A 17,008-nucleotide genomic window follows, 5' to 3' on the forward strand; every position below is an offset into this window, starting at 1 on the left:
GTGTGTGTGTATGTGTGTGCGAAGAGCGAAGACCACAAGATGACATCAGGAGTAGTCTCCTAACCCCCGAGCATAACGAGGGTCAGAACCGGGTGCGATACCCATTATGGTTCAAATGGTCCGCAGGGACCAGGGCTCTGCCAACCGCGGAAGGTTGTAGTAAGGTCACTACTGTTTTCGAACACAGTGTCCTCCTCCTTGTTTCATGTTGTCAATCTAACAATTGCATGTACAGTCATGTACATGATTGTATTGAATACATCATGTTGAGTGTTGCCCTAGGCTCTGCGCTCAGGAAACGAGGTAAACTGTACAACGGATTAATGATATACATAATTATAGTGTCATGTACAAGACAATGATACTAGAATCTTCCAAATTTGGAACAGGAACATTACATTCCACCTACATGTACATGACAATTGAATTATGTAGCTAGGTAGGTGCAGTGCAATTTTCCTGTTCCAAATTTGGCAGTTTCTGACCCCTGCTTCCGCGGATCCGACGGATTGCATGCATGCAGTCAATGCAGTGGCAACAATGCCATGCCCAGGGAGGTCCGGAGCCGGTGTAACATACATGTACCGGTACGCGGTAGTACAGTTCCCCCCAGAATTTGTCCCCCGGGCAATCTGCTAGTCTAGTAATTAGTAATTGACCCCCTGGGGAAGAGTACTATAGCGAGGTATATTATGTATCAGATTGCAACGACCAGGAGGCTCTTAGTAGTGGCTGCAAATGACCGATATCCGTCACTTGCAGCTCTGCATCAGAGACCTGTAGCTGGCCTGAAGAGTTGTAAAATTACTCCTTCGTAGCCGGGGGAGTCAGAGCGAGGGCGATTCACGGCTTGGTCAAAAAACTGTCGGCCTGCCTGGAACGTAAACGTGGATCTGCCGACACAGTTCACCTGGTTCACACGCCTGACCTGGCATGCTGCCTTGCGTGAAAGGAACATTTTTCCGAAAGCAAGCTTCTTCTCCAAAATTCGAAATTTCTTTCCAAAAATGCCGTCGTCCTTGACCTCGAAGCTGAATGTTGTTAGGATAGAAAATTAGCGAAGATGTAGCCGACCCATTCTGGCAAGCCGTGTGCCCTCTGGATATGCAGTTGTTCGCAATGGTCAACAATCTTCTTCTCCTTCGTTCGTACTTTCACTTTCCTGACCACGAATACAAGCGGTACCCATGCTCAGGTTAGTGTTTATTTGTCTGTCTATGCACATACATGTAATACAATGTACTGTTCGTGCTGCAGGCGCTGGCCGATCATGGAAATAGAGGAAGCAGCCAGCTTTCTTTGAATTCTCGTGCTTTCAACAAAAATATGTACACACTTTCCTTGGCTCCTCTTTCCCACCGCCACCATGCATGCACAATCGAGCTTGCTTTAATGCCCTGCAGTGCAGAATGCTCCCACCACCGCAACTACCACCGCCGCCACCACTACCAGCAGCAGCAGCACCACCACCACCACCGCTGTCGCGAACCAGGGACATACCTTTTACATAAACCACTCGAAGCAGACCATTTTTTCCTTAGTGCCCAATTTTCTTGTGAATCAAGACTGAACTGAATATTTACAAGGGGAGAGCGATAATATAGGTGAGTCGGAGTGTATGCCTGTAGCAGTAGTGTGCCGTGAAAGTGTCTTGCGTACAGCGTCAGCAGAAATATACAAGCGATAAATATACAAACGCATCGAAATTAGCTCCCAAGGAGTAGCGAAGAATCAAAGAGAAGCAAGAAGAGCACCAAGTTGTGGAACTAAAACAGCTCCACGTGCATGTAGCTGAAAAGGTGACACATAAAGATACGCACGGTGCAACGAGTCCAACTGTGAGCATGAAAATGGATAGTGAAGGCCATCAAAGATGCCGATAGTCGTACACACAGTCCGTGTTGGATGTCGGTGCGTGTGCAAGCCAAGGTGCATGGGTTCAAACTGAATCAAAGGGTGCCCGGAACGGAAACATTAGAAATGCAACGAAGTGCAAGGTGAGAAAAAGGGTGCCCAGAATTGAACCTTAGATATACAAACGAGTGCAAGATGAGAAAAAGGGTGTCACAAAGGGATGCGAGTGATTGAACGTACAGATCATGCACTGAACAAGGATACATGTATACGTAGACCTACGTAGCTGTGAATTCTTGGATATACATGCATTGTGCTCGTGACTACGAATAAATCCGATCGCATTCGCGACACTCCCGCCCGCTGAAAGTGACTACCATAGTTATGAAATAGCATACACATGAGTGAACAATTACAACTGTGAAATGAAGTGTTGAAAGAGAAAAATTGAGTGGAAACAGTTATTTGTATTCAGACTGAATTCGTAATTATCATGGTTTGCATTTCATCGAGCCTTCGTTTGATTTAAAACTCAATAGGTCCAACGTAATCTATGCCTGTGAATTCATACAGTAGCAACTCCATTATTCTTTCCTTGGGCAAAAGCCGGAGGGGGTTTCGGAAGTTGAAACGGGCCACCATCGTGCTGTTTACATGACAAACAGTGTTGTGGTTGTGTAAATTCTATCCATTTCGATTCCGCTCGTTGGTATTCGTCACGTGAGATGGTATTACCAACCGATTTTTTTTTGATTTTATCAATAAATTTCTGTACGTACGCTGTGACTCTGACTAGTTTCCCGAAAGACGTGAATTGTTCCGGGTCCATGCCTGCTGGTGATCCGTCAGGACCCTCCCCCTGCACGAGAATAGCAGTGACAGGAGTATCCTCCATTGGATCGTGGCTTGTCGTTGGCAACGTAGTGAGTACATGTACTGCATCATCCGTAATTCCATGATACTCCGTACTTCCTGATGGTAAATACCCGAACGTTGATTTTACCATGCACATGCCATTCTGCAGTGCAATACTGCCGTCCATTATGAATCTGTGATAGTGATCTACACCAATCAGTATGTCCACGTCACACTTCTCTGGTTCCTGTACAGGTGGTTCCGCAAGAGGCATGCCATGCAACTTCATATCATTTGGAAGCGGGAATCGTTGAATTGGGTGACACAGGATTGATGTGACATTTGCGCAGACCTCCGTGCAAGATTTGTCTGGTTGTTCAATTCGTAGATTGACTCTTGGCATGGTTTCGATTTTCCGTTTTTCGTTACCAAAGCTTGACACTGAGATTGTGTCCTCTCCAATCTTGTTACAGTGCAGTTTGTGGCATAGGGATTCAGTGATGAAGGATCTAGTTGCCCCAGTGTCGAATAAAATCCGAGCATAGCATTCCTGGGTTCCGCTTTCATTTGACACCATTGTAACTGCTGTTTGCAAAACCGTGTTTTTGCAATCTGCGATTGCCACTCCCATTGTGGATTGAATTTGGGATGACACTTTTCCTGCGCCAAATTTCTCCGGACAGATACTACAATGGTGTGTTGTGCGTTTACAGTAGTAGCATGGTTTAGTGCGCTCACATGCCCTTGCACTGTGACCAGATTTCAGGCAAATGAAACACCGTCCATTCAATTGATCTTTTCTGGTTTCTGCATCTGTGTACCTGGTACACTCATCAGCGAAATGCGATTGTCCGCAGTAGATGCATTTACGCTCCATTTTTACCGTGTTTGCTGCCATTGAGTGAGCTACGTGTGTCGTTGGGTTGGATGGTCGGTCCCTTTGTCGTTCGTTTCCGCCGGTAGTTGCAGCTTCCGCTGCTTCCATTGCATCTACGTAGTGGTTCATTGCCTCACGTAGACTTCGCACTGTCCATTTTGTGGTAGTGCCTTTCTTTAATTCTAATTGAGACATAACCGATTTCGGTAATTTGGAGGTAATCAGTGGAATGAATAGTGCCTGTGACATGTCCTCATGTAGCGCACCTAGACTTCTGATGTTTGCCTCGACGTCATTCAAGAATTTCCGCAATGATTCAGGTCGGCTAGACGGTTTCTCCAAATCGACTAATGCCAAGTACCGAGCATTGATTACAACATGGTCTTTCCCAAATCGATCCATTAGCAAATCCCATGCAACCTTGTAATTTGAATTTGACAGGGCCAAACCAGAGATACATTCCAGCGCTTTTCCTTTCACGTGTGTTTTCAGGTAAGATAGCTTCTCCACATCAGACAAAGATTTATTTGTGTGAACAGTGGCAGTAAACATATCTTGAAATTCCTTAAATTTCATTACATCACCATCAAAAGTGAACAATTCCAGTTTAGGCAATTTGACCGTGTTACCAGTTTTATTGCTAGCATTACTCTGAGAATTCGTCAAATTTGTCATGATGCTCTGATTGCTTTGATTCATTGATACCATTTCCGACAGCAGTCTGTCGAGTTTGTCGTCATCCATTATAGTTGCTGTAGTTCCTGCCGCCATTGCCGTGGCTGCAGGTTGCGGATCCTTTTTTTGACATTCCATTTGTAAGAATTTTAGTGACACCAAATTAATGTTAGTTACACGTATAAATTCATCCATTTGTTCGATCCATTCCGTTTGATTTTCCTTGAATTCCTGGTCGTCAGACCCTTTTATTTCGTACCTGTTAATTAAATCAGTATACTTTTCCAGCGATATTTCGAGTGCCTCGAGATGCGAGTCCAATTGGAAATTGTGTTGACATAGCTCTCTGACTGCTGCTGGATCCGATTCAATGTCCGTTGAGATTGCCGAGAGGAAACTACCCGTTGTCGTTTCCATATCTTTGATTGTCTTGTGGTGACGAGCAGCCTTTTGGCGCTTGCCCCTCACCGCCGCTTGGTTTTCCATGGTTCGTCGGTCGTTCAAATTCCTGTACTAGGAGAGTCGCCGCTCGACTCTCCCGGGTTTCGGCACCAAAATGTCGCGAACCAGGGACATACCTTTTACATAAACCACTCGAAGCAGACCATTTTTTCCTTAGTGCCCAATTTTCTTGTGAATCAAGACTGAACTGAATATTTACAAGGGGAGAGCGATAATATAGGTGAGTCGGAGTGTATGCCTGTAGCAGTAGTGTGCCGTGAAAGTGTCTTGCGTACAGCGTCAGCAGAAATATACAAGCGATAAATATACAAACGCATCGAAATTAGCTCCCAAGGAGTAGCGAAGAATCAAAGAGAAGCAAGAAGAGCACCAAGTTGTGGAACTAAAACAGCTCCACGTGCATGTAGCTGAAAAGGTGACACATAAAGATACGCACGGTGCAACGAGTCCAACTGTGAGCATGAAAATGGATAGTGAAGGCCATCAAAGATGCCGATAGTCGTACACACAGTCCGTGTTGGATGTCGGTGCGTGTGCAAGCCAAGGTGCATGGGTTCAAACTGAATCAAAGGGTGCCCGGAACGGAAACATTAGAAATGCAACGAAGTGCAAGGTGAGAAAAAGGGTGCCCAGAATTGAACCTTAGATATACAAACGAGTGCAAGATGAGAAAAAGGGTGTCACAAAGGGATGCGAGTGATTGAACGTACAGATCATGCACTGAACAAGGATACATGTATACGTAGACCTACGTAGCTGTGAATTCTTGGATATACATGCATTGTGCTCGTGACTACGAATAAATCCGATCGCATTCGCGACAACCGCCACCACCACCGCCACCGCCACCACCACCACACCGCCACCACTACCATCACCGTGACCACCACTATAGAAGCATTGTCGTGCACGGCACAAGAGAAAATAATAGTCTGCAAGAGAAAATAATAGTATGCCAGTGCTGTAATGCCCTGCAGTGCAGTATGCTCCCGCCACCACCACCACCACTAACGTTATGGAAGCATTGTCACGCACTGTACATCGATCCACAAGAGAAAATAATGCCAGTGACTTACTAGCACCTCCATGCTGCATGCGGACCTGGACACAGCACTGTTCCCTCTGCAGGAAAGGGGCGGGGGGGGGGGGGGGAGGTGTATTTCATTGTCCCTGCCTGAAGTAATAATGACTACATGACATGATATCCAGCTAACTTTGCCAGTAACGGACGACCCTTGATCGGGCATGAGAAAAGTGTTGGTATTTGGGAGTTGTCGTCATTCACGGGGTTGAAAATATACGGCTATATTGTTACTAGGTCTGAAGATAGTCTCACTATCCGTGGGTTGTTATACCCGTGGTTGACTGCAGATACGTTTGGATTATTCTATGAGTATATGAAGGGTATACGTTAAATATTTTCCTGAGGACATAGCACGAGGAAATTATGGGGAATGCAGTACATGTATAGAGTGGTGCAATCCATTTCTCCCAGGGCACTTTCCCAAGACTCCTTCCAATATTCACTCTTGGCGCGACCCTTGTGAACTGAGCGGGGTGTATCGTTGAATATACCCCTCTCAGAACGTCTACTGATTGGCTGAAATCGCCCAATTCATACCGTTCCATGGATGTCAGGGAGTCGTAGCACCCAAGGAAACAACACGAGATCATGATACCCAAAATGATGTACTGTAAAAGCGGAAATTTTCAGTGGTGTTTTATTTTCGGTAACTTCGGTGCCGACAATTTTTACCGAAAAAATGCACCGAACTTTTTCGGTACTACTTAGTGGTACTAGCACCCTTACCTGGAAAGCGGGTATTACCGAAAATTTCCCTCCACCGAATCGCCGATTTTGGAGAATTCCGAAAATATTACACCACCGAAAATTTCTGCTTTTACAGTACACAGATTGGATCCATGGAGATTCTACATGATCTGTGGTTTATGCAACTCATGATTGCGGACTTGACTCACTGGCCCCAAGCATGGGTCAGTCAAGCGATGCTATATGCGAGCATGTATGTATCGCACTTGCCCCTAAGGCAGTTAGGGCAACTGTCACTGGCAGCCCAGGGTTGAACCCACATTATTAATTTTTGAAATTTTCTAGGGTGACACGAAAAGCTTCATGCACTGGGTAGTCACTCTCTATTCATGTATACCACTCTGCCAATAGTGCATAGAGCTCTCTTTTGAGCTGCCCAGCTGGCCCTCGTTATGATTTAGGCTGAAAGTCTACCGTGCCGTCTCCCTTATGCTATGACTCCATAATGCATATGTACAGAAGAAAAAATCCCGGGACTCCGTTGATGAAATTCTGTTTTGTCAAGTGGGCATTTTTGATTATTGTGAATGGCGTGTAGTGCCATAGTACAGTTCCTTTTGCTACATAACGTTTGCACAAGTCACCTTTCAGCAATTGAACTAGGAAGATCTATGTCTCTGATCTTGTCATTTGGCCCGCCTGGTGCTGTGCACTAACAACCATTGTCAGGCACCCTCGAAAGACCAACAGCGATGAGTTCATGACCCAAGCATTATTTGGGCCGTTAAGTTGACTAAACGGGAGTGTAGCAAGCTTTGATCGGCGTGCTTGTGAATTGTTGTCCGAGCTGAATAGAGTCTATCTCCTGCGGTTTAGTACAACAGTTTCACACCTAATACTGTAGATTCGACGTCTCCAAGAAAAACCTCCATGGAGACTGGAAACTATAGCAGATCATAAATGATGCAGCAGCTCAGCTGATTCCTCAGCTCGTGTCTAGGTTCATGTACTTTGGTAAACGTGTTGTGGCAGACTCCATGTGCAAAGCTGCATACTCTTGGGGTTATTGATTCTTGCTGATAATTCCATTAACGTTATTGCATAGATATGAACATCATAATAATTGAATGTTGGCAAGACCCAACAAGGTGTCCCTAATGACTTACATCAGATCTTCACAAAATGCACATACTGTAAGACATGATTTTATAATATACAATCATGTCTTACAGTATATATTATATAACGAGGAAGCAAATCTAACGTTTTAACGGATGACATTTCTTCGTTATAATAGATCCGTTGAGGCCGTACTGCTTCATATATGCTGTGTGTGGATATGGCAGAATACTGCAAGATTGTTAACATATCTTCTCGTTAACCTATGAATTTTGGACAATCGTTAAATTTGCGACTCGTTATAACAGCATGTCTTACAGTACATCTTGAAAAGCCATATTTTGGTTTCACATACACGTCTCATTTCTATCACAGAGGTCAGTAGCCATGGGCCATTGGTGGCAATACTGGTAGGAGTCGCCCGAGGCTTAGCCAATAATTTCCGTTCTATACCCAATGTACATACCCGAACTGGGCACAAATCTATCCCATTCCTTGGTGCTGACCCCTTTGATGCGCCCCCGAATCCCTTAGCATTATTAGTACCTCCAATTCATTTCATCATCAGCTCACCGCATGCTCAGTACTGTGTTGTAAAGTATGCAAATTTTCGACGCTTTTAAATTGCAGTTTCCCCAGGGCAAAAACACATCTCGGCCACATTGAAATTTCAGCCTGTACTGCTGATGCCTGTATACACTGTCACATTGAACCTTGCGAAACAAATTTTAGGCTACAAATGCCCAGTACATAAAAGGGGAGAAGGCACTGAACGAAGTGTCAACCTACGAATACAACCTACGAATACAACCTCAGTGCAACAACATGCTCTTTCTCTTTCTGCTTGTGTAAGCAGAAAGAGCACGTTGTTGCACTGAGGTTGTATTCGTAGGTTGACAGTTCGTTCAGTGCCTTCTCACCTTTGGTTACGTAATCTTGTTACATTTTGCGTTTCCTCTAGTAAATAAATGACAACCGCTCTATTCAGTTGCTATTCACTCCTGGCGCATGCGCTGGATGCAAAATTCTTTTATTAGTGATGTCGAAAAAGTATGCGGTTGTCAGTTGACAAACCTCCTTTTATTTACAATTCAGTTGCGTGATGTCCACCACTTTCCGAATTAAAAATGCACAGGCCGATATTAGCCGAAAATAAAATATGCGCCGAATATGCAGTACCTTGCGCACTCTGTTAGAAGACATTAGGGCTACTGGGAATGAATGCTCAAGTAAAATGATGAAGTACAGTAATACAATACTATAGGGAGTTCATTTGGCATGAATGCACCAAGCCAACTCTCCTATACAAACAGTATAGTGTTGCTGCCAAAAATATGATTAGCTAAAGTTGCCTTTTTGCATTATTATGGTTGAACTTTTTTCTTGTAGCTTCGTTCCCATGCTGTGGATTTAATCACGAAATTTGTTAGCAAGACGAAGAGGTTTTATGTGAGCTTACTATTATTCTACCTGCACTTGCTTTTATCTTTTTTGTGCAGGACTCTGAGAAGCTGGAGGGACCCCACAAACCTCAAGCATTGAGGATACAACTTTTAACCAAGAACCAGGCAACATGATGTGCATGTATCACGTTCGCTGTGATTGCATCGTTTCAGGGTACACTGACAACATACTAGTACTAGGAACTAGTCCTTGATTAGCAGCAGTGGTCTGAATTATTGCCTGGCCGCTATTCATATAATCCTTTGGTGCTTACTCATCGCCTTGTTCTGTCTCTAAAATGGCATATGGGTGTTCTGAGGCTTGTAATATTTGCTCAAGCCGCGCATTGGCATTGGTGCATGTCGGTAAATGCCAGCCACTGCTGCCTAGCTCAACATGTTTTGTATGATGTAGAATGCGCTCTGTGTATCTACAATCGAGTGACCTGCTTGTGTGGGCTAACTGTAACTACACCAACAGTTGCACTAGTATGTGCACTGTGCTGGCACAGTGTATCATACTCAGTCTTGTCACTTCTTCTCCCACGTTTACTGTATTGTTTAATTCACTGTACACATCTTGCACAGCTCCTCTAAGGCCACACAGAATTAGTTTGTTGTTTTGGGCCACTACACTCAGCTGGTGTAAGGTTGGTCTGCTTCTCTCTTCCTTCTCTTCGACGTGTCCAGCCAATCATTCATGTCAAGCTTTGCATAACTTAGATCACTGTATATACAGTCACCTGGCTGGAAACGTCCATGGCTGCAAAATCCCATCTTTCTTGAGGGACCCCATTTTATAGAGTGGACGACATTCACTTTCCTGATAGACTCACCTCAGATGTTGGTACACTGTATTGTACCCATCCCTGATTTGTACATGCACCACTTTTTTGGCAACTCCGAACAGTGAGAATGTCTGCTGTGGATAGTTCTCATGCTTTTAAACTCATTCGTAAACAAGTACGGTTTTATACCACCAAAATGTAGTTCATTACAAGTCGTCGATTATGATCCTTTGTTGAGACGAAAGCTTCGGGACCTGGGAGTACTTGTGACATACCTATATCATACTCTGTCAGGTTCTGAAGCTGTGTGCTGTGTGCCAGGGGTTATGGCGATCAAGTGCATGTATATTCGGATAAGGGCGTGGGAAAACACTCATCTAAAACATACTCATTTCCTCATGCATACTTTCATTTCTCATTCTTTTTGGCACACACTCCAGCTCCTCGAAATTATCATGGGATGCATGTTGATGACAGCCTGCTGCCATGCAGCCTGAGCAGTTCGGACAATCAATCATTCGGATAATCAGCACTCTATATTACTACAGTTGTAGCAGCTGTATTTCATGTACAGTACTACAGTAGAGTCAGGCGCCGAAGAACGTGTTGCCCAAGAATGTCCAGCCTGAAATGCTAAGAACACCACCGCCTTAAGTTTGAAAGAATGGCGGTGTTGGTTTTCCGGTAGCTTTCGGGATACATAATTATGATCCTAACATGATTGTTTCTAAGAACATGCTACAAGAGCGCAGCCGGATGGCTGAAAAATAAGAACACCCAAGGCTAACCTCTTGGACACAACGTTCTTGGACGCTCGACTCTACTGTAGTATGGAAGAACACTCTTCGGCAGGGATGTTACATGTTAGAAATCATGCGTACAAGATGCCTATTTAAGTCTGCTCTTCTTTTATGACAAGCTTTGGCATGCATGCAGCTCTTAATAAATCCCAAAGGTGGAGTGCAATGACATGTTTAATAAGTCCCAAAGGTGGAGTGCAATGACATGCATTTGGAACCGTGATCACTAAAATCCTGCGCTTACCGGTAATTCTAAGATTTAGAACTATAAGTGATGTTGCACACCAAAGAACGTCGTTCCGAGGGCCTAGGTCGGGGGCGTTCTTGGAAGAACATCATGCTGGATTGTAGTTAAACTATATAACCCGCATGTGTGTGATAACAAAAGCTGCGGTACAGTGCGGAGAAACTAGTATAACATACTAATATCACCAGTAGGTTTTCTAAACTTCTTGTTCTATACTGGAGAATATTCCAGCGAGTGAATCCAGAGCAAGTGCTATGGAAATGGACTAGCGAGAGCTCACAATAGCCAGACAGACCCACGAGTCCTTTCTTGAACCGAACAATAATCATCTATGGCATTCAACATGCAGTTTGGGAAGCCATGCAGTCCTGGGACAAATATCCAAATGCATTCTTGTCTCCAGACCAAACAACGATTGTTATCATACTTGACAATTTCCAACTCTACGACCACCATGCCAGCTCAAGCAAAAAGAAGCAAAGGAAGACGGAGATTTCTACTTGTGCAGCCATTCAGGGAGGAGCACGAAGGCTGTTTTAACATTACATGATTCGACTGTGCACGCACTTTCCAAAAGTGTACTTATCACACACCACGTGAACTCTTAGGCTGTTTGCAGTATATAACGATATACTTACATGTGCATGCCCTTGCCGCACATTCACACTCCAGTACAAAACATAATTATGCAAATATGTAATGCACATAATGTAACATTCTACGCTTGAAAGCAGATCAGCATTCGAACTTTTTCATTGCCTTCAGGCTGCAACAGCATATTGCAAGAGGGCACAATGGTCCAACCCAACATCTTCCAGTGAACACCATCGGCCATGGCAGTACAGACCATCTGACATTCACTCACACCACCCACATAGAAGATAAGCTATGTTGATACTTCATAGTTAACACGTTACAAATACTACTGAGGGTGCATATAGGCAGTACACCAGGTTCAGGATGCATTGATCCATTCTTCTGATTCAACTACCTCAGCTGCTCATTTGATCTATGGCTATGCATGCTGTCGTCAGCGAGCCACATCATTGCGAAAGACTGATGACGGAGAGATCATTGCGCGTGTGTAGTCACAATACTATCAGAGAAATACGTTTGGCAAATATAGGAATACTGTGGACAAAATTGTACACAATAACCTGCCTTGAAGCAAATCTCAGAAAGAAAGCGCTGTGCAGATGCATGTCAGCCGCTTCAGATTCAGTCACTTCGTGAGATCCAATATTCTTCCAACTGTACTGTTCAGCCTTCGGTGATCCACAGAGACAGACAAACAATCTGTTCCGTCCTTCCACATGAGAAACAGAGAGTGAACATGTTCCAGTTCATTCCAGTATGAAGGTGGCGGATACAGGCAATGAAAGTCATCGTTGGGCCAACATGACCAGCCTTCAGACATGAGTTCTCAGAGACCTTCGCTCATGATAATGGTATTCACCCTTGGCTACAATCCTGCAAAACACGTGAAAAGATTGCAGCAAAACAAACTGGATGTTATAAAGAAGCAATTTAGGAAAACTAAGCCTATCGTTTTTGTAGTACAGTGAAGCTAAGATACAACACCCAGCAGGCAGGCAAACTTGCTAATATCCGATGAACTAGCATGCCTGGTCATGGCACACCGGGTACAAAATATGCAACCAGCATAACGTTTCCACCAGTATTGATAATCTATCGTAACGTTATTATCAAACTACATAACTGCCAAGAATGTGCAACTACTAACATAATGTACGATCGGCTTCGAAATCCAATGATTATGAGCAAGCGTGCATATATTTCTACATGTGCCATGTAGATAGAGTGTTTCATCAGGTTCAGTAGGCATGGATCCACAGTTCATTGTTCTGCTTCAACTACCGTAGCTGTGATGTACAAGTTTTGATCTCTGGCTACGCATGATGGTATTAATGAGCCCAATGGCCCACAAAAACCGAAGTGATGAAACTTTCTGCCGTGGGCAGAGGGATCATCGAGTTGCCCACTCTTGGTTATGTACTCATGCCATTACCAACTATCAGTGCACAAGTACTGCTACGCCCTCACTATGATCCATTGCAACAATATCACCAGGCACATGCATGCTACTGCACCCATTAAACCAAGAGTCGCAAATAGGAAAATCTTTGCTGTGAACCACAGCTAGCTATAAGGTGCTTTGAGTCCAGTTTTGTGGGAAAGTTGCACTGCATGATGCACAATACCACATTGAGCGAAATTCTTTTTTTCACATAGCGTGAAGTGTCTCTCGAGAAATGCAATGCACAATGCATAGCACATCGCAGAAAAATCTTGTATTGCACCTGCAGTCTAAAACTGCTTGCCAGCCAGAGCTCTTGAGTCACATGCACCAGCATGCAGGAAGTGATGCCCATCACGTGTCACCCAACCTAGAAGTGGAGCTGGACTCAATTTCCCATGATACGACCTGTGATGGAGCTGCAACAACCAGCGATGCAAGTTTGCAGTCCAATTATTTGAAACTGGCCCGCTATGTTGCTGAGAACGTACTCAAGGCAACATTTGAGAAATTACCTTTCGAAAAAATGTTCGGTACAAACATGGCCGGATATTGTTTAAACTTTACGGTACTGTGTGAAGAAAACAACTATTTTATTGCATAGACTAAAGGAGCTATCCAGCATTATCCATAATTTTCACGAAATGAAAGAAGGACCCTCCTCCACCCCCCCCCCCCCCCCCGATTGATGTCTGTAAGATCAATATTTTTTCGAAACGAAACTCCCCTTGACCCACCCACAAACGAAACTTTTTCTCTTCGTGTAAAAGATCGACAATTATGGACCCGGCATTATCGATAATTTTCACGAAATGAAAAGTTTAGTTATGAGTAACTTGTGACCGTCCCCCACCCCCACCTACTCACCCCTCAACGAAAAATAGCTGGAATGGACTAGTGTGTCAGCTATCAATATTTTTCATTACGAAACCCTTCTTGACCCACCCGCCCATGAACGATTTTTTTTCTCGTTTCAAAGATACTCAATCTGTTAAAGATAGATAATTATGGACGGCCCCTAACGTGCCAGGTTAAACATGAATGGACCGTAGAAGATTGTTTGTGATATCACACGATCAGAACAGGTGACAACCAACACTACATGGCTGTATACTTGATGTGCTGCATTTACTGGGTGCAACGCAGGGAGTTGTAGCATCTAGGTAGACGGCACAGGCGACTGTAAAGCTAAATGACATGGGGTTCGACCCAGGGGTTCCTGTTTCAGCCACCCTTGGGGCACCATTGGGCAGATCTATACACGCTCGTACATGGTATTGCTAACCTGGGCCGTTCTCAGGGTCAGTAGGTCAAGGCCGTGATCGCGGGGTGCACAGATCACGGAGAACCTCCAAATCCTGACCCAAAATTCTATAAAGTATTGTGTAGTCTCCCTACAGTGTAGGTGCTATGACTCCCTGGTGCGATGTACCTGCTGGTAAATAGACAAATTGCAACCAGGCCATAATTCGGATAGAGCAGACGATCCTGTCCTGGACCCTGTTCCACATTCAAAGTATCTAGACTCATATAGTGAGGGAGGAATATTGTGGTACTGACTCCGATTTTCATGCGCTAAGAAATTATCAAGTATATGTAACTGTAAGTGATAATCACTCAAAGTACGAAGCTAACAGTAATATTCACTGGTTAGAGGGAAAGGCAAAAACGGGAAAGGTCTGAAGAAAAAATTGACTGTCACCACCAGGATTCGAACCAGGGACCTTCGCTTGAGGCCAGCGATGCTCTAATCACTGAGCTAAGGTGTAGCCGTCATCCCAGCCGAGATCATTCAACATTTTCTTCAGACTTCATAACGCACACTAACAACATCAGCTGATGGTATATGTACTCTTTTTCGATTGTACATGCAAGCTCTACCTTGTGATGTTGAGCTCTCTTCGTTTGGTGGGGGTACACCGATCGTCTAATGGGAACCACAGTCCACCTACAATTCTACATTTACAACTACCAAGCAAGGCTTCTGTATATACCAATTCTACATTTGCAACGTTGTCCAATGTGCATCGGCACTCATTGTACATAACTGTTACAGCAGAGTGTAGATTATCCGCACCCCTCGGGGGCACGCTTTCTCCAGGGGGTTCGGATGGGGAAAAATTCGGATAACGGAGCAGTCACACATCCATCTAAGACTTGCACATTCCTTCACGTTTCCATCAGTTCTCACATTCTCTTCACAGGAACTAGACACACTCCAGCTCCTCAATATGAAAACTGGCATTTCGAATAAGTGATTGTTCGGAATGTCGGCATTCTACTGTACCGTAAAGTCGCGGATAAAAGCCGGGCTTACATGTATAAGCACATAAGCCGCTTTCTCCATCAGGTTTTAATGCAAACCATGCTTATTATGCACCACTGATATTTTTGCCAGACTTGTATGCCAGGCTTCTACGTGCGACACGCGTAGATCTACCACTGACTACCGGTATGGCGGCAGTTTTACTATGCACCATACATAGCGCATGCACTCTTGACCCACCCGATGCGCGCTTGCATAGAGCAAGGCTTCTACGCGCGACGGGCTTATATGCATTCGACCCGTTTGATTTTCAGGCTTCTATCTGCGATGTGCTTGTATGCAAACCCGGCTTTTATCCGCGACTTTACGGTATTCATATTCACGCTCTGGAACAGGAGATCCTAGTTCGACTCAGACTGCCCTTTCCATAATACGTTTCCCATGTACTCGCAGTTCTTTTATCGGAACATCTTTTCTTCCCAACCTCAAATCCTGTGCAACACCGGTTGGCTTTCCTCAGTGTCCTGAGTGGTGTTACCTCTCAATAGACGCACGAGTGGCCATTCAATATACCGGTATAGTAAAACATGTCCATAATTATCAGAGAAAGGATCGGATGTGGCTAAATAATTTGAAAGTGTTCACCTCTCCTCACTGCGCTCTTGGCCCACATTTACCACACCATAGCGAGGAAGTTCGTTCTTGGATAGATGCTCTACATCCTTCAGACATCTATCCAAGAACAAACTTCCTCGCTATGGTGTGGTGAATGTGAGCCAAGAGTGCAGTGGTGGGCAGTTGCAAATAATTTTACTACAATGTGCTAAGCAGAACAGAGGTACTAGCACCTGGGCGGAAACTAGTCTGAATTTTGAATGCCAGGGAAGGCTGAAGGATACCCATGAAACCACTGCCAAAGCAAACACGAATTTGAAAAGCAGTGCATGCATGGTGGCGGTGGGAAAAAGCAGCCAAGGAAAGTGTGTACATATTTTTGTTGAAAGGATGAGAATTCAAAGAAAGCTGGCTGCTTCCTCTATTTCCATGATCGGCCAGTGCCTGCAGCACGAACAGTACATTGTATTACATGTATGTGCATAGACAGACAAATAAACACTAACCTGAGCATGGGTACCGCTTGTATTCGTGGTCAGGAAAGTGAAAGTACGAACGAAGGAGAAGAAGATTGTTGACCATGGCGAATAACTGCATATCCAGAGGGCACACGGCTTGCCAGAATGGGTCGGCTACATCTTCGCTAATTTTCTATCCTAACAACATTCAGCTTCGAGGTCAAGGACGACGGCATTTTTGGAAAGAAATTTCGAATTTTGGAGAAGAAGCTTGCTTTCGGAAAAATGTTCCTTTCACGCAAGGCAGCATGCCAGGTCAGGCGTGTGAACCAGGTGAACTGTGTCGGCAGATCCACGTTTACGTTCCAGGCAGGCCGACAGTTTTTTGACCAAGCCGTGAATCGCCCTCGCTCTGATTCCCCCGGCTACGAAGGAGTAATTTTACAACTCTTCAGGCCAGCTACAGGTCTCTGATGCAGAGCTGCAAGTGACGGATATCGGTCATTTGCAGCCACTACTAAGAGCCTCCTGGTCGTTGCAATCTGATACATAATATACCTCCTATAGCAGGTTGACTCCCCGGGAAGAGTACGTCGCACTTTTTCCCCGGGAAAATGGCTACAGTACCGTACATGTATGCACGTAGTGGATGTCCCCCTCGCCAGTCAACATGGTCATAGAGAAGACTCAGTGAGGGCTGAGCTATTTGTGGGAGGGTGTAGTAAACTACCGGCATTTTAC

General features: G+C 44.6%; 1 long non-coding RNA gene across 1 annotated transcript; it reads left to right on the top strand.

Annotated features, from left to right (window-relative positions):
• The first annotated feature begins 873 nt into the window (after nucleotides 1–873).
• On the top strand, nucleotides 874–10,069 carry LOC135811624 (uncharacterized). Its single transcript, XR_010552673.1, has 2 exons — nucleotides 874–1,195; nucleotides 9,113–10,069. It is a non-coding gene; the product is annotated as an uncharacterized LOC135811624 (long non-coding RNA).
• The last annotated feature ends 6,939 nt before the right edge of the window (nucleotides 10,070–17,008 follow it).

Source organism: Sycon ciliatum, chromosome 3, assembly GCF_964019385.1.
Source record: "Sycon ciliatum chromosome 3, ocSycCili1.1, whole genome shotgun sequence".
In the NCBI taxonomy this organism is placed as follows: Eukaryota; Metazoa; Porifera; class Calcarea; order Leucosolenida; family Sycettidae; genus Sycon; species Sycon ciliatum.